The sequence below is a fragment of the Sceloporus occidentalis genome, unplaced genomic scaffold (genome assembly GCF_023333645.1).
Source record: "Sceloporus occidentalis isolate IW3139 unplaced genomic scaffold, rSceOcc1.0.p SCAF_86, whole genome shotgun sequence".
NCBI lineage: Eukaryota > Metazoa > Chordata > Lepidosauria > Squamata > Phrynosomatidae > Sceloporus > Sceloporus occidentalis.
The window spans coordinates 2,639,341-2,658,052 of NW_028317066.1; the positions used below are offsets into that span (position 1 = coordinate 2,639,341).

Below are 18,712 nucleotides of genomic sequence, written 5' to 3' on the forward strand. Positions count from 1 at the left end.
GTACTTTCAACTGCTCATATTTCTACACTTTCTCTCTAGTGGATACCTCTAAAGGTATAAATTCTGAGAAAAAAATGCTTTCCAAAGCCTTACATTACTATGCTTCTCTCCTTTGTGAATGCTATGGTGGCGAGTAAGGTTGGTACCTAAAGTAAAAGGCTTGCCATACTCCTGGCATTTGTATGGCTTCTCCCCTGTGTGGACTCTCTGATGCCTCAAAAGGGTTGACTTCTGAACAAAGCATTTCCCACACTGCTGACATTTGTGTGTTTTTCTCCACTGTGGACTTTCTGATGCCTGAAAAGCTTTGACTTAAAAGCAAAGCATTTCGCACACTGCTGGCATTTGTTTGATTTCTCCTCAGTTTCTATTCTCTGACGAGTTTCAAGTTCTTCTATAAAGAAGGGCAAAGACAGAGAAGAGTCATATCAGCATTAAGAGAGGAGAGACGCCTGGGATCTACTATGGAGCTAAGCAAAGGTCATCTAGGCAAAAAAACTGGAGAGATAAAGTAGTTTCTGTGTCCCCTTTCCTTCATATTAGTCACAGTTGCTAAATGGAACTCCTTAAAAAGTTGGAAAACAAGGACTTGAGCTGGTTCACACCAATTACTTGAACCAGTTGAACCAGTAAAATTTGGATTCTTCCATAAATGTTGATGTATAATTGGATTCTTCCATATTTGTTGTTGGAGAGATATGGAAGAACCCAAACTGAATGTAATTATATAGTTTATAGAAAGTGGTAGTGGTCTTATATATTTGGAAAAAGGGGTTGAGTGAAGTTTGTGGAACTGGATGTTGGGAAGGTTAATTCATTGAGTTTGTGGAGCTGGCTAACGGAAGGGTTAATTCCTGGAGTGAACATAATGTGGAGGGAAAGGAATGGGAACCATAGCAAGCACCCAAGCCTCACTCGCCCACATGCCCCTTCCTCACCCCCCACCCCCCGATGCGAAAGCTGAGAAGGTGAAAGGGTTGGTTGGAGATAAGTTTAATGTATGTTAACTTGGTGAGATTGCTTGACTGGGTTTATTGGGACCTTGTTTGGTTTAATTTAAGGTTTCAAAATGGTGCAGGTACAATATCTGTAAGTATATAATATTCAATTCATAAAAGCTATTAAAATAATAAATAGACCTAAACGTCCAGTTCTGAGAGTAACTTCCAAGATCCTCTCTTTAACTCTCTCTCTCTCGATCTCCAACCGACACAATTCCCCCAACTGTCTCTTGGTCTCTCAGGCCTTATATCTCCTTCTCACGGAAGCTTCCAGAAGGGCCTTTATCCTGGTCTCTGATTGGTCAAGAGAGCCTTCCGCAGTGATGTCATTCTGCATTTGCATAAACCTCCCTTTACTGCCTGAAGAAAACCTCCATTGACTGGAGCCCTGTTATTACAACAACAACAACAACAACAACCCCTCTTTTCCTTGGAAGAGATTCACAACTATACCTTGTTTCCCTGCTGGGAAGAATAGGAGGATTCCAGAGGTTCCCATTTCCACTAAGATTAGGAGCTCCCAAATTCCCATGAAAGAGGTTTCCTAAGGCATGTGCCAGGACAGAGTGGGGAACGGGGGGCTCCTCATGGGTGAATGGCCGTTTGTCAGTTGAACTTGAGGCTCAAGGTCCCTAAGAAGGGGAGGTGCCCAGGCCCCCCAGAATCTCCTCTGAGCCTCCAGGAGAGCAAGACTCAGGGAAGGGACAGTCTGTAATGGGCTGAGAGCCGCTTGGACCAAACCTTGAGGGTACTTTCCCAAAAGCTGGCCAGGATTGGTTTCAGGGGCTGGCATTTTCCTCTCAGAGGACCATCAGGATCTCAAAGACTACTCCCCATTTTGGATTTTGTTTTTTGACTGTGCTGCCCTCAGTGGAGACTTACTTACTCCTAAGGTGCCATGGAGGTGAGCATGGAACGTACAGGGAAGGTGGCTTTTGCAGTCTTTTCCACCATTGAGCTTACCTTGTCAAAAGAGAGCAGGAAAGTAATCGGGGGGAGAAAGCAAAGTCCCACATTTGCTCCCATAAGCTCCCCCTGAAGCTTTTTCCAGCATGCCCTAGTCCTCAGTCTCCCTCCCAGGCTCCTCCGTTTCCTAAAGAGATGGAAACCTTCAAGGGAGAGTCCTTGGGGGTCAAGCCAAGCTCTCCTCTGCTTCCCCAAGGCCTCCTTCTCCATCCACTTCTGGTCTTTGGAAAGGAGACATAGACTGCTCTTGGGAAAGTTAATTTTGGAGATTCAGGCCTGTTACAGACAGCCAAAATAAAGCTGCTTCGAGTCATAGTGGAGGTATGGTATTTCAATGATGCATATGTCCTAAGAGTCCAGAAGCCGCACCAAAGCCACGCTCCAGGCTGGAGCGTGGCTTTGGTACGACTTCTGGACTCTTAGGACGCATGCATCATTGAAATACCATACCTCCACTGTGACTCGAAGCAGCTTTATTTTGGCTGTCTGTAACAGGCCACAGGGACTCCCAAATCCTCCTAGTCTGGTTCTAACATTAAGTATGTCAAATATCTGCAATGAACTGGGCCAGGTCTTGCGTCAGGAGTGGGGATCCTGGGGCTCTCGCTCTGTATCCCATTAAGAAAAAGACTGAATCTCCACGACTGGTGCTAAGTTTCATACTCTTATGATGGGCAGCCAGGAAAACAGAATGCTTCAAAGAATTAAAAGGTTTATTGGATGGAGATAGAAGTGTAAGATGCCTTAAAATCATATGATCTGAATCAAAGACAGCATCAAAGGGGGCTCTAATAGTTTTACAGGACAGAATCTGGAAAGACACTTCCTCCAAACAAAAAGTATTTCACACTTCCACTTTCTCTCCTTTCTGGAAATGCTGATGCCTCAAGGGCTGGATCCTAAGCAAAACAGAGATGCGGTTTGAACTGCAATTCAGAGGTCAAGGTTTGAATGTGGTTTCTGATGCAATTTACTATTTTCAAGGTCCAACTTATAATTTTAATGCCTTTGCATTGTTTTGAATTTGTACTGTATTAAATTTGCTTTTAGCCACCCTGAGTCCCTATATGGGGAGAAAGGATGTATGTATGTAAATAAAATAAATTAACTGGAGATCCCTTGAGGATCCATGGGTTTCTTGGTGTAAATAGCCCTCCACCCATAGAGACAGAGACTGAACAAGTCTGTCCAGAATTGCTAGGGGTCATTTTTGGCACCTGGGTTGTGTCTCCATTGCCCAAACCTAGCACTTTGATAACATGAAACTTCTAGGACTCTGTCCAACAGAATCCTGGCATTTCATCTTTCAGGTACTTAGAATTATATAGCAACTTTCATGAATGATTGCACTGGGGCTCTTCTACCAAGCAGCCAATTCTAAGCACCCCATTCCCAGGTTTCTGTAGGATGGATCCACAGCTGTTAACATGGCACCAAACTGCTACAGTTGGGTACTATGTATAGGACTTTGGTTGCATCCTTTCTGGTGTCCCTCCATCTCTCTTGTAGGGTTGTGAATTCAGGATTGTGCCAGGTCCTGAGGTTTGTGGACCTCTAGCGATCTCATTCAGCCCAATGCATAAATTACAAAACACAGTCGCTCACAGTTTGTCATTCAAATCTACTCAATATACTTTCCTGTGTAGAAATGAAGAGAGAATTTTTTAAAGGTCTGTTCTCAGATCAAGGGGAAATGAGAGAATTATTCTTTCTCACTTGCTTGGAGAGACAGGATAAAGCGTGAAGTCAAAGGCTTTCATGGCCGGCTTTCATAGCTTTTTGTGGGTTTTTGGGGCTATGTGGTCACGTGCTAGAAGAGTTTCTTCTGATGTTTCGCCAGCATCTGTGTCTGGCATTTTCAGAGATTCCAGCCACAGATACTGACGAAATGTCAGGAAGAAACTCTTCTAGAACGTGGCCACATAGCCCCAAAAATCCACAAAAATCTAAGGATAAAAAGCATTCAATTTAGCCTCCTTCTTTCTAGCCAGATGGCGAATGCAGAGTATAGTAGTGAGCCCTTGTACCACCACAACTGAGAGAAAGCAAGAAACTAAACCAATCCATAGACCCCTGCAATTTTTCTAGTTGTAGAAACCAATTAACCAAGCCTCGCAAATTATAATAAGCTACTGCTCTCATATCTGATCTGGATGTTTGCACAGAGCCCTTTCCTCTTCCCTGGAATTGGGCTCCCTCCAAAATGGAGAAGAGGCAGCCTCATCTCCTGTCTGAAGATCATGCATGAAATCTGGAAGCTCAATGCCAGGCCCTGCTGTATCGTATCTTTACTGCCACGTGTAAAAAGGGCAAGGAAAAACACCTGTTACAGGAGAAGAAAGCAAATAAAACCTGATCCTTTCTGGTCCAGGTTTAGGTCCTGGACAAAAGAAGGGAAACCTGGATTTGACTTGGGAGTTAGCGAATGTTGTGTGGCCTGTCCTGCCTGCCCTGGGGCCTCCCTGGGGACCAAATCCATCTCCCTTCTCTTCCCCCTCAGTCAGCATTCTCACAAAGGAACCAAATTTAGGGGTCTCCCAAAGGCATCTTGAGGCACCCACCTTTCCTTTCCTTTCCTGCCAAGGAAACCCAGAAGGAACCCTTCTTCCTAAGCAGCCAATGACCAAAGCCACCAGCCTTCTAGAACCCTATTCAGGCTCCAAGCCAACCACTAGCAATGGTCCAAGTACAGGGCTGCTTTAACTGTCTGGCTGAATGCTAGGGAATTCTGGGAACTGTAGTTTTGTGAGATATTTAGTCTTCTCTGTCAGACAACTCAGATGCCATGATAAACTAAAATTCCCAGGATTCCCGAGCACTGAACTAGGGCAGTTGAAGTGGTTTATTTCTGCAAACTGGATTATTTCTGCAATGTGTTTTTGACCTCTGTTACTATTTTGAGCGTCCACAAGGCTCTATGGGTTTGAAGGGAAGATTCATCACCATCATCATTATCATCATCATAATTTCTGCAGTGTTTTTGAACCAGATCTGAGAGAGCCCTGCAGCCTGGATCTGCCCAAATCCCAAATATTGCCCTCTCAGCAAAGCCTGGAGATATTAACCTTTAAGGACCAGAGCTCCTCAAAGGCTGACTTTCCCAATCTCTCCTGAGAGACCCTCCTGGACCTAGAGCAGCCTCAAAGAAAGGGGTCCCATTGAATGGGGGGCCCATGTCTTTCTGAGTCTGTGGGTCCAGAGGAAGAGGACTGTTTTCCAGGACCCTCTTCCTAACCTCACAAGGCATCTCTTAGCATTTGCCCAACACTGCTCTTGAACATGCAAAGATCAGGCAAGCAAGATCTGCTTTGCTGTTTGCAAAAAAAGATGGAAAAACAATAGGCCCTTGGTATCCTTTGAGATTTGGTTTGGATAGAAAATCCGTGGGTGCTCAAGTCCCATTATATAAAATGGGTGACCTTGGGTAAGTCACACTCTCTCAGCCTCAGAGGAAGACCAATGGCCAGCTGAAAGGCATACAACACACACACACACACAAACACACATCTACATGATGAAAATGGCATTCATTCTGGGCCATGAAACCCACTGCGGGGGAACCTTGGGCAGCAGACACTCTCTCAGCCTAAGAGGAAGACAAAGGGCAAAGTGGAAGGCAAACCTGAAGGCAAGAAAACCCTGGGAATAGGGTCATTAGACACGTTCAAGGCACGCAGCACACCCCCAGCCCCCAAGGCACACTCTCTCAGCCTCAAAGGATGGCAATGGTAAACCCTCTGCAACAAAAGCTACAAAGAAACTCCTGTGACAGTGTTGCCTTAGGATCCCCAGAAAGGAATTGAAGGCATACAATTCTCCCCCCAAAGTCTGGGAGGAAAAGGAGGAGGAAGGTTTAGAGGAAGGGCCTGAGGAGGAGGAGGAGGAAGAGAAAGGGCTTATAGGAAGGGCCTGAGGAAGAGGAGGAGGAGGAAGAAGGCTTAGAGGAAGGGCTGGAGGAGGAGGAGGAGGAGGAAGAGGAAGGGCTTATAGGAAGGGCCTGAGGAAGAGGAGGAGGAAGGCTTAGAAGAAGATCCAGAGGAGGAGGAGGAGGAGGAAGGGGAGGAGGAGGAGGAGGAAGGCTTAGAGGAAGGGCCAGAAGAGGAGGAGGAGGAGGAAGGGGAGGAGGAGGAGGAGGAGGAAGGCTTGGAGGAAGGGCCTGAGGAGGAGGAGGAAGGCTTAGAAGAAGGACCTGAGGAGGAAGAGGAGGAGGAGAAAGGCTTAGAGGAAGGGCCTGAGGAGGAGGAGGAGGAGGAGGAAGGTCTGGAGGAAGGGCCTGAGGAGGAGGTGGAGGAAGAGGAAGGCCTTACAGGAAGGGCCTGAGGTAAAGGAGGAAGGCTTAGAGGAAGGCCCTGAGGAAGAGGAGGAAGGCTTAGAAGAAGGACCTGAGGAGGAAGAGGAGGAGGAGGAGCAGAGAGACCTCTGGATGATTCTGTAGAGGAAGAATAAGGAGAAGAAGAAGGGGCTCCTGAGCATACGCAGAGGCCTCTGGGGGAGAAGCCACAGGGAGAAATCTCCTGGTTGTAACTTATTATTACTATCATTAGTAGTAGCATTAGTATTATTACATTTTATTTATTTATAAAGACATGTAAAGAAGCATTTATAAAGAGTATCTCAGTGAGTCTCTGTATTATAGCATCAGGAAAGATTTTAGGTGTTGTTATGGTTTGGAAATCCTGTTTGGGGTCCCTTCTCACTTTGGAGCCCTTTCATCCTCCATTTTGGGTTCCCTGAAGGCCTCAAATTGCCAACTGCCAAGCGCTGAGGCAGAAGAAGCCATTTTGTGTTCCAGCGGCCATTTTGTGTTCTGGTGGCCATTTTGTTCTGCTTGTGACTGTGGGGAATAATGTTCCAGAACCTCCTCTGAGGCCTCAGTTGAACAGAGTCCTCTCTTTCTCTCCTGAGGCTCCAGAGTCAGAAGGAGGCCAGGCTCCTTGGGCCAAAAGGAAGGAAGTGTGTCTTTTGTGTCTCTTTTCTGAGAGGGTTTTCTTATTACACAGCTCTGCTCCTTCTGGGGAACATGGGTTTTAAAAGGGATCAGAAATGGGGAGGAGAGTTTAATACAAGCCTTATTCTTATTCTTCACCTACATTGGGCTTTGGCTTCTAAGAGGAGGCTAGTCCCCCAAAAAAGGCCAAAAGTGGCTCCTTTGGGAGGTTTTAAAAGTCTCCCCAGTTTCCTTATTAATAGATTTTCAGGCAAAAAGGAAGGAGACAGACCAGAATAACTCATATTACCAAGAATGAAACAAACAAACATACAAACAAACAAGAACAACAAAAATAAGGATTAGACAGAAAAACAAACTGCTTATATTTAAAAAAAGCAAAACCATTTTTAACAGGATAAAAATCGACTTGGGTGGTTCTATCCTTTATAACCGACTGAGGCTGTATCTGAACTACAGAAATAATCCGGTTGGAAACCACTTTTTTTTCTTTTGTAATATATTTATAAACAATCCTTTACAAACAAAAATTAAAAAAACATACCAAGACATTTGCATAACAAATACAGCTACAACAAAAAAGTACAAATACCTATAACATAGACATACAACATGCAATAAATAACATCCTGATATACAAAACTGTCAGAAATGTACTATTAAGTTACTTCCAAGTTAAGCTAAGAAGATCCTTTTATTTAATTTACTTAAATTCCTGCAAGGTATCAATACGTCTTAAACCTCTAATGTTCATGTAGACTTTCCATATGATATCTGGGATCGTAAATAAATAATTAGTATTACAAAATAAATCAAAGCATGACCAGTCCTCTTTAGTTTTCTCAACTGATTTATCCCTCATGATTGTGGTTAAAATGTCCAATCTCTTTGCTTCTCTTAGTTTAATTATCCACTCCTCTATTTTATGAATTTGGATGCTTTTCCAATACTGTGAGTGACCATCTACAAAATTAGTCTGGGAAATCTTTTAGCTACTTCCTTTTTCAGTTTACATGTCAGATTGAGCAAAAAGATCAAAGGGTTTAAAGGTATTTCTTCCTGTAAATTCCATTAAAGAAAATGCCATCAAAGAAAATGCCATCAAAGAAAACCATTATCCTGAAACATGGAAACAAGCTAATATAACTTTGCTGTTAAAAGAAGATAGAGATGCAACTGAGGTAAAGAGCTATAGGCTAATTTCCTTATTAAATATGGATTATAAATTGTTTTCTATGATTTTGGCCAATAGACTCAAAAAGGCTCTTAAAGACTGGATTCATAAGGACCAATCGTGATTTCTCCCTCACAGATAACTCAGTGATAACATACAAAACATCTTAAATATAACTGAATATTTTGAAAGGCACAACAACAACAACAACAACAACAAAAAATAGTTGCACTTATCTTTGTCAATTTAGAAAAGGCCTTCAATAACATAGGATGGGATATGATATTTGTGCCACTTGAAAAAATGGAAATAGGAGCTTCTTATTTAAGATGGATAAAGGCAATGTATAAAGATCAAAGAGCCAAACTAATTGTTAACTATAAAGAAACAGAGGAATTTGAGATTTCTAAAGGTAAATGGCAAGCTTTCCCACTTTCACCCTTTTTGTTCATTCTGATGCTAGAAGCACCGAATAATAAGATAAGATTAGAAAATAAGATCAATGGATTAAAAATTAAAATACATTGAGTTTAAAATGAGAGTCTTCTCAGACGACATTTGTATTCCCTGGAGAACCCAGAAAAGAGCACAAGGCAATTGATGGATGTAATAGTGGGATTGGAATATGATTCAGGACTAAAAGTAAACAGAGACAAAACAACAATAATAACAAAAATATGAGGAAAAGGAAGAACAAATGCAGGAAGTAATTAGTGGATTTAAAGTAGGAAAGAAAGTTAAATATCTATGAATAAATGTAACAAATAAAAACTCAGATCCATTTCACAATAACTATGAGACACATGGAAGGAAATCAGAAAAGACCTAGAAAAATGGGGGAAATTGCACTTATCGCTATTAGGAAAAATATCACTGATCCAAATAAGTTTCCTTCATGAAAGACTGTTTCTGTTCCAAGCGATACCCATCATCCAGAATGAAAAAACACTGAATCTATGGCAAAAAGAAATATCAAATTTTATTTGGAATTAAAAAAGAGCCAGGATAAAAACGAAAATACTTTGTGATGACAAAAGTAGAAGAGGACTTTATTATGCTGCTTGTTGTTTAGTTTGGATTAGAGAATGGTTTGTGTTAGAGAATGAACAGTTGTTATGTCTGGAGGGTGAACATTTAAGATTTGGGTGGCATGGATACCTAATTTACAGTAAAGAGAAAGTTCATAAAGAAAGTAAAAATCATTTCCTAAGAAAAGCTCTATTGAAGATCTGGGGAAAAAGAAGTGTAGAATATGTCCAAAAATAACTTTCTGGTGTTTGCCGCATGAGGCTCTTTTCGGGAGGAAAGGTATCTAGAAAACTAAATGGTTAAGATACAAGGATGTAATGCAAGAATCACAAGGAAAACTAGAGATCAAAACACAAGAAGAACCTAAAGAATCTGGCCTAGATTGTCACTGGTATCTTTATCGTCAAATGAGGGAGAGGTTTAAAATAGATGTGAAATTAGAAGGAATACAAAATGAAACATGGGAATTGTGGAAGCCATGCTCCATGGTCATTCCATGCCTGATGAGAGTGTTGGGTGCGAGGCATTGGAGAAGCCTCCAGCTGTGTTTCTCTAGCCAGAAGCCAAAGGAAGGCATTCTCCTCTGAGGGCCACTGGGGAGGTCAGGAGGTTTCAGCAGATGATGCGCTCATTTCACATCTAGCTACAGGGACATAGCCAGGGTCCTCTCCAATTCCCCATCCCCTGACCCCCCTCCACTCTCACAAGGCATGGAGTGTCAGGACCATGGTGAACAGGTCTGAGGAAATGACATGCATGTGGCCACTAGATGGAGCTGTTGTGGAAGTCATTGACAGCTCTAGTGGCAGTTAGATGTGTCAGCATTTAAACAGTGCATCACTGGAATGTTGATGCAACTGTCAACTGTCATTCTCAACTGTCACTGAGGAAGAGTCAGACAGTGTGTCCCTCAGAGTGGGTTGTTACTGGTGTGGATGGTGGAGGGTGTCGATGTATATAGTGTTGCACACAGTGGAACTTCTTATAAGAATAAAAGCTTCATGTGAGAGAAGATTACAGTGTCTCTTTGCTTATTGAGAAAGCGACAGGTGTTTCTTCAGCTCACAAGCTACTGACTACAGTCAAGGTGGAGAAAGTAGCACCATACATTAGCGTGTTGCCTCACATGGTGTGCAACATAGCAACGTCAAAAGCGTTTTAACATGGAGTATCTGTTGTATAGGGGAGCTGCAGTGAATCTATGCTAGGTCCATGGGGCTTTGTTTGGTGCAGAGGGAGGAAGGGGATATCCACCTCTGCATTGGCCCAAAGGCATATGTCACCTGAGTATCTCACTAGCAGCACTCTGTTCTCTGTGTCTTTGAGTGATGCAGGGTTTCTTGACAAATCAAGCCTAACCCTAGTCTTTTTTCTCAGGAACTTCATCTCGGCCTCCTTATACACAGCTTTGGGGCATATTTTGTAGGAAGAGACCCAAGTGCAAGGCTACCAGGACCCCCCCCCCCCCTTGCTCACCTAATGGCCAACACAGAGGCCAAGCACAGGGAGTTGAAGAGAAAGAGGCTATCCAAGTACAACTCTTTGGTGAGTCACCATCCTGACTATTAATTTCATTTGTGTCACTGCTGGGCCAACTCATGAAAGCAAGTGGCAAACATATTGTCCCAGTTTGGCAGAGAAAGTCCTGGTTAATCCTCTGTCACCCCACTTTTTCAGGGACTTTCGAAAAAGATTCAATACAAACTGATCTCAAAGGCAGTAGCTTTTTGCTTGCTAACAAAATTTAAAGTTTATTTCTTGGACTGAATTGTGAAGTGATGAAATGATATTTGGCTGCACCATGTGCTTTCCTCCCCTTTTGCTTAGACACTCTCTGGATGAGGGTTATTTTCTATTTCAGGTGACCTTTGCAGATATGGCAGTATATTTCACTGAGGATGAATGGAATCTGTTGACGAAGAAGCAGAGACTTATGTACAATTATGTAATGATTGACAATTATGAGAATGTGGCTTCTGTAGGTAAGGAACCTGAATCCATGGCTCTTTCTATAAAGACTACGGTCCCTTTCATACTATATTATCATTTTGCTTTGGTTCCACTAGAATTATAGTATCATAGAGTTGGAACAGACCACAAGGGCCATCCAGTTCAACCCCCTTCTGCCATGCAGGAATACACATTCAAATCACCCCCAAGAGATGGCCATCCAGCCTCTCTTTAAAGACCTCCAAAGAAGAGGAATCCACCAAACTCTAAGGGAGTATATTCCACTGTCAAAGAGCTCTTACTGTCATGAAGTTCCTCCTAATGTTTAGGTGGAACCCCTTTCCCTGCGGCTTGCATCCATTGTGGTGTCTCCTTTTCTCTGTAGCAGCAAAAAGCAACTTTGCGCAAAATGACACCCTTTCAAATACTTAAAAATGAATATCATATTTACTCTTTATCTACTTTTCTCCAGGCTAAACATAACCAGCTCTCTAAGCTGCTCCTCATAGAGCTTGATGGTTTCCAGACCCTTCACCACTTTGGTTGCCCTCCTTTGGACATGTTCCAATTTGTCAACATCCTTTTTGAATTGTCGGGCCTAGAACTGGACACATGATTAATCCAAGGGAGGCCTGACCAAAGCAGAATAGAGTGGCATTATTACTTCCCTTGTTCTAGAAACTATTCTTGTATTGCTGCAGCCTAGAATCACATGGGCCTTTTTAGCTGCTGCATCACACTGTTGGCGCATGTTCAACTTGCGGTCTACTTGGAATCCTAGAGCCCTTTCAAGCGTAATTTAATTGTGATAGCAACAGCTTGTAGAATATTTGAATCTGTAGTTCAGAGAGGCACTATTGCTCTCCAGTTTCTAAGGATTGTAAATACTCCATCCTAAACTGCCAGTTCTAGGATTTTGTGGTAAGAAGCCATGGAGATTAATGCTTTTCACACCCAAATGGTACTCAGCACATCCCTGAGCAAGTTTCCTACCTTTTTTGGCCCCTATTCCATCCTTTTAATGCTCTGGAGAGTCTTCTTGGGGGAAAGAACTCTCTTGGGCCTGCAGTGGCTCAGGGGGAGCCCAACAGTGGCAAAATGGCGTCCACTTCCCCAAAGGGATGTTTTGCGATGTTGAGTGGCAAAATATTATTTCATCTCCCCCCCCCCCCCCCCGGAAATACAATGTGGGGTTGCCCCTGAGATCTCCTCCAAATCCCATCAGTAGTCCATGCCTGTCTTATAAATGTTTTAAGGCTTTTTTAAGGCTGCTCCCTGGCACTTGACCCTCACCAAAATTGGAGTCCAGGTCCCAGCTCCTTTGCTCTGCCTTTGCCAATGAATTATTTGCATATTGATTATCCCACCTTTCTCAACAAATGGGCCTAAAAGTGTCCCTTTTATGCATCACACTCTGTGGGTATGTGTCTGTGATAAAGAGACAGACGGAAAGTGAAAAATTGAAAGGCAGGGAAGAGATGCTGAAAATGAGATGCTGATGGGCAAGAAGGAAGGTTGGAGAGCGGAGGGAGAAAGTGAAGGGGATCAGGCCTCTGGGAGCCAGGAGGGGAAGGCAGGAGCCAAGCCAGGATCGCCTAGCTCTGTGCGGAGAGGAAGGGACCCCTGGGAAGGGCCAGGAGAGGGGCCTTGGGGATTGGGAGGCAGTTCTGACAGATTTTCAGAACTGGTTTCAGTGAACTAATGAGAACCGGCTCAGGTCCTTGTTTTCAGACATATAAAGTGGTTTTATTTAGCAATTATGAGTAATATTTAGGAAGGAAGGAAAGGAGGACACAGTTAGAGAAAAAGCACTTTTATTTTCCATCCTGAGCTTGCCTAGCTGAATTTTTCGTTCCAAAGACCCTTTGTTACCCAAAATGCTGGAGTCTGGGGAGGACACTTGGAAGTGCTATACTTTGGGGGGGGGGGGGATTTGGTACTTAGCCCTAAGAAGAGACATAATTTTGTTCAGGCAACAGTGACCTCGGAGGTCAGCCCAACTATACCAGGCACGCAATCTCACATAACTCCAAAGGCATTTCTAATGGGTTTTTATGTTTTATTTAGGGAAAAAGCAAAATACATGCAGGCATGCGCGTACACACACACACACACACACACACACAAGCATTCGTACATACACACAAGAGGTAAGTAACAAAGGTGGGATTGGTGAACAATGTAAAGCTATATTAATGGTAATACATTTCCTAGAATGTTCTTGATTCCAATTGCTGAGGGTCCTGCAAGGGAACGGAAAGTGGGTTTGTTGAGTATATTGAGGAGCTTAGCCATGTAAACCAACAGAGTGTCTGTCTACAACGGGACTGATGCCAAAGAACAGTAAATATCGGGGCAGACATTTATACTGAAATTGTTGCTTTCGGACAGAGACTAAGGGTTCAAAATGGTTTAAATCGCTTTAGTATGTTTCCTGGGTGGGAAAAGAATGGTCTGAATCCAAATTGAATGCAATGGACGCTTGATGCAAATACCTCAGACAAAAGGGCACACCGGCTCAGGTCCTTCTTGGCTCTGAATTCCAGTCCTGTTCATAAGCCAATGTACAGCGCGATCTGAAAGCAACACTTCCAGATGCAGCTCAACAATAACATAGCAGAGTATGGAAACAAATATCCAGATATAGGTTTTGGCAATGCACTGACTACTGTCCACACTTAAAAGTATCTCACAGACACAGTTGATTTCACCCACTCTATCCTGAGTTGCAAAATAATACAAATATTTGCAAGCTCTCTGACTTCCATCAACTTCACCATCTCTTGTACACACAACTCCAATCCAGTCTACACCAATCCACATGTGAGCTGTATACTGTATTGGTTGTGAGTCATCTCCTGGTGCCAAACAGCATGAAGTGACCTCTGCAGTTAGATTGCATCATGCTTTGGGCTCTGACTCAGTACTTTATGGCAGTCTCACAGGAAATGATGCCAACTGTCAATCAAAGTATTTTTGCACATTTTTAATGGAATATTTTTTGAACAGCCCTTTGACTATCTGTTTCGACTGATTCCCTTAAGGCAGTTCTACTACAATCTCTTCTTTGCTCCTGTCAGTAGGGATACAATTGTTCCATGGATTTCGGGTCATCTGCAATAGTGTCATGCTTGGGTCACTCTCAGCAACTTTATTAATTTAATATCAAATAGGGAGGGTTCAACAAGGGCTAAAAATTGGGGTAACACCCTCCTCTCTTAATTCTGATATTCATTCTTGACTGTGATTGTCCTTCTTTACAGAAGAACTTGTGAGTCATGAGAGAGTCCACACAAGAAAGAAGTCACATAAATGCCAGCATTGTAAGAAAGGTTTTTCTTCAAAGTCACACCTAGTGAGACATCAGAGAGTCCACACAGGAGAGAAGCCATACAAATGCCAGCGTTGTGGGAAAAGGTATGCCTACAAATCAGTCCTTGTCATGCATCAGAGAATCCACACAGGAGCAAAGCCATACAAATGCCAGCATTGTGGGAAATGTTTTTTGTCAAAGTCAAACCTAGTGATACATCAGAGAGTCCACACAGGAGAGAAGCCATACAATTGCCAGTGTTGTGGGAAAAGGTATGCCTACAAATCAGTCCTTGTCATGCATCAGAGAATCCACACAGGAGAGAAGCCATACAAATGCCAGCATTGTAGGAAATGTTTTTTTTCAAACTCACACCTAGTGACACATCAGAGAGTCCACACAGGAGAGAAGCCATACAAATGCCAGCATTGTGGGAAATGTTTTTTGTCAAACTCACACCTAGTGACACATCAGAGAGTCCACACAGGAGAGAAGCCATACAAATGCCAGCATTGTGGGAAATGTTCTTCTTCAAAGTCAGACTTAGTGAGACATCAGAGAGTCCACACAGGAGAGAAGCCATACAAATGCCAGCATTGTGGGAAATGTTTTTCTCAGAAGTCAACCCTACTGACACATCAGAGAGTCCATACAGGAGAAAAGCCACTCAAATCTCAGCAGTAAACTGACATTGTTTTTGTCAATAAGAAATACAAAAAGTATATTTTCAATAGATTGGTGAAAAGAAAAGGCCCTTCTGATTTTGTGTGTTACGTTAGTCTGTCTATATATCTGTTTCTGTTTTAAAGTTATAGTTTGTTAAGTTTAATTGCTATTAGGATAGATAATTGCTTCAGGTTATAAACTTGACTGGGGATTATGGGTCATGGTATAGGTCAGCTAGATGGGGGTGCTGGGATTTTTTTTACAACTGGCTAGAATAGTTATGGGAATGATAGCTTTTGGAAAGTGTGGGATGTTGTCTGAAGAAAGGTGGGGGCAGGTATTAACAGAAAGAGGCTAGTTTCTGGGAATGGCAAAGGGGTCTTGTTCCCTTTGTGGCATAGACTTTGCGCCTGTGCAGGTGGGGGCTAGGTTTGGTAGAAGGTGGAGGTTTAGGTGTTGGGGTTTCAATATATTCTTTGTCTTGGGGAGGACAGTTCTGGTTTAAACACTGAATTTCTGATGTTTTCTCAATAAAGTTATTTGTTGTTTCAAAGTGTTGGACTCTTTGATGCACAGAAGTTCTGAATTTGCACAAAATATACTTTATTCTCTCATCAGCCCTCAGCTCCATTCCCAGCCATAAGAAGAACAGAGGCAAACACACACAAACACATACCAAAGAGACAGATAGAGCTCTATGTACAAAGCAGAGCCTTCCTTCCTTCCCTTTCCCTCCTGAGTCCAGCTCCTCCTTGGGCTCCATTCTGGCATCCTCCAAGTCTCCTCAAAGGAAGGAAGGAAGGAAGGGTGCACTCCTTCCCTTTCCGCAAAGGCTCCCAACGGAATAAGTCTCAGCAGCAGCAGCAGCAAGGCCCTGGCGATCCCTGCGCATGCTCAGGAGGGGCCTTTGGGGCATGTGCACATGCTCAGTCTCAGGCCCTGAAGCCATTGCTGCCCTCACAGTCTGTTCAGAGGGAGGAAGAGATGGAAGTGGGGGAGAGAAATGTATGAGAAAAAGGGGGCAGGGGGCACTTGAGGAGGGGCATGGCCATGGGGGGAGGGGGCAGGGTCCTTCAGATGTAAAAAGGACTTTGAGGAGCCCCTCCCTCCTGGAAAGTGGGGCAGAGACCCTCCCTCCCTTCCTCTTCATTTGGGGGGAGATAAGGGCTCGCAAGCCCCCCTCTTTGGTCTTCCAGTGGGGGCACCCTCTTCATCTCTGGGAAGACTTTCGAAAAGACTTTCGTGACAAATAAAAAGCATCAGATAGCATAGGCTTCAACAGCATTGGAAACAACAGCTTTCTGGGGGGGAAGGGGTTTTCCCTGGGGAAGGGGCTCTGTCTGTGGGGGAGAGAAGAGCCCAGATTTAGGCCAAAGCCAAGAGCAGGGAGACGGAGGGAGCTCAAAGCCCGTTCTGGGGAGATGGATACCCCCCTGGCAACTAGGCTTAGAGGCCCACAGGATCTGAATTAGCCCCCCAACACACACACACACATCCTTATCATCGAGTATATACAGGTTAACACCTTGGGAAACTCAAACTGCACCCCACAGAATGTTTGCTTATTCATCTGGATTTACCAAGATATGTATCATGTCCATGTCAAGTATGGATGATAAGGAATATGCCACACCCCCCACACCACCAGGGAAGGAGCTGGGAGAGCTGGTGGAGGACTACTTCTGCTGCTGCCCCCCCCCCCATGTCACCGGGGAAGAAGCTTCCCAGAGCTGCGGAGGACTGTCTTGCCGCTGTGGCGGCGTTTTTCCCAGGGGGGAGGGGTCAGTGAGAGAGGCCCCTCCTGAAAAGCCGGCTCCCTGGCCTCCTGAGGGACGCTGCCACACACCCCACGCCACTGGGTGGAACTTTTTTTTTCCCCTGCTATTTGTATGGGGGTGTTTTCATGTATTCTTAATGGTTTTATAGCATATGATGTTTGTACAGGGGGGTTGTAATTTGTGATCTATGATGTTTTAACTGTTGTATTATTGTTGTAATTTGTGATCTATGATGTTTTAACTGTTGTATTATTGTTGTTCACCGCTATGATCCTTGGAATAGCGGTATATAAATAAACCATATTATTATTATTATTATTCCTTACCCTTCACAACAACCCTGCAAAGATCAGTGATTCTCCTCTGGGAACATGCAGAAAGGACATGGAAGCCATTGTTAGTTCTTTGCCTGTAAGTCCCCTTCCTTGAAGGGATGGAGGTTAAAGGAAGGAAAGAAGGAAAGTGCCAAGGGAAGAGATGGTATAAAGGGGGCTGCTGAAAGACAGGGGTCATTTGGATAGGAATCCCTCAGCAGCCATTTTGGGAAAGAGGGCTCTGCCTCTGGACAGAGAGACGGAGCATGTGCTCATTTGGGGAAATGTTAGGGTCCCTCTATTGGGCCACATTCTCCTCTGACCTGGAGCCTTCTTTTGAAGCCCCATAGACAGGGAGGATCTAGACCATGCCCTCCCCAGGAAAGGAAGATGGCATAAGAGATGGCAAAGAGCTAAATTATCAATGGAGAAAGATCCCAAGAATGTATGGTAAATAAGGGCACAAGGCAAGGATGCCTGATATCACCGCTCTTATTCTTAGAAGTGATGGAAAATTTGATTTCCTCTGTTAAAGGTAATCCAAATATAAAAGGGATTAACAGGAAATGAAACCAAGGTAAGAGCGTTTGCGGATGACGTGGTAACAGTTTTGGAGAACCCAAATCGGGGCAGAGAACCGCTGCTACAGGAGCTAAACAAATTCGGCAAATTCACAGGACTGAAAATCAATAAAGACAAGACAGTGTTGATAACTAAAAGTATGACTGGAGAAGAGGTAGAGGAATGAAAGAGGAAACCGGGCTTCCAAGTAGGAAAGAAACTGAGGTGCTTAGGCATTTGGATTTATAAAGACAATAATTATTTAGGGGTATGGAAAGACATAAGAGAAAATTTAAGGAGATGGAGTTGGTTAAATCTTTCACTACTAGGCAGAATTGCCGTAATCAAAATGGCAGTTCTACAGAAAATTATGTTTCTTCTACAAAATTTGCCAACAGAGATTAAGGATAAGATATTTAAAGTTTGGGAAGCCGAGCTAAAAAAATCCATATGGAAAGGACACAAACCTCGGATTAAATGGGAGGAGCTCAAAGATGCTTCAGAGAGAGGGGCTATTCGCTCCCAGACTTCAGATTACATTATTGGGCATGTAATCTAATTTGGATCCCAAACTGGATTAAATTAGAGGACAAAGAAATGCTTGATCTAGAGGATGTGCAGTTAAGATTTGGCTGGCAGGCCTTCTTATGTTATGAGAAGTTGGGGATGAATAACGATTTCATTAATCATCCATTGAGGAAATCTTTACTACTCACTTGGAACAAGATTAAAAACAAAGATTTCTGGTAGACAACAAAACAATAGGGATCGAAGCTAGACTAAACAGATTGGATGATTTGTTCTGGCAACCTGATAAGAAAAAGATATCCAAATGACACAAACTACTGTTGAGGAGGAATATGGAATAGGGGACTGTAAAAGAGTATATGGGGAAATGGGCGCAGGATATGGGATGCAAAATTGAAATGGAAGAATGGCAAAACGCCTGGAATAGAACAAATACATTTACAGTAGCGCTGGATCTAAAAGAGAATCACATGAAAATAATGAA

General features: G+C 43.4%; 1 protein-coding gene and 1 pseudogene across 1 annotated transcript in view; one reads left to right on the plus strand and one right to left on the minus strand.

The window, feature by feature from the left end:
* LOC149285006 (uncharacterized) overlaps window positions 1-18,712 on the minus strand; it is a 386,586-nt gene that overhangs the window by 211,231 nt on the left and 156,643 nt on the right. The gene's annotated exons all lie outside the window — the stretch shown is intronic.
* Window positions 10,995-18,712, plus strand: part of LOC149285012 (uncharacterized) — a 37,612-nt pseudogene continuing 29,894 nt past the window's right edge.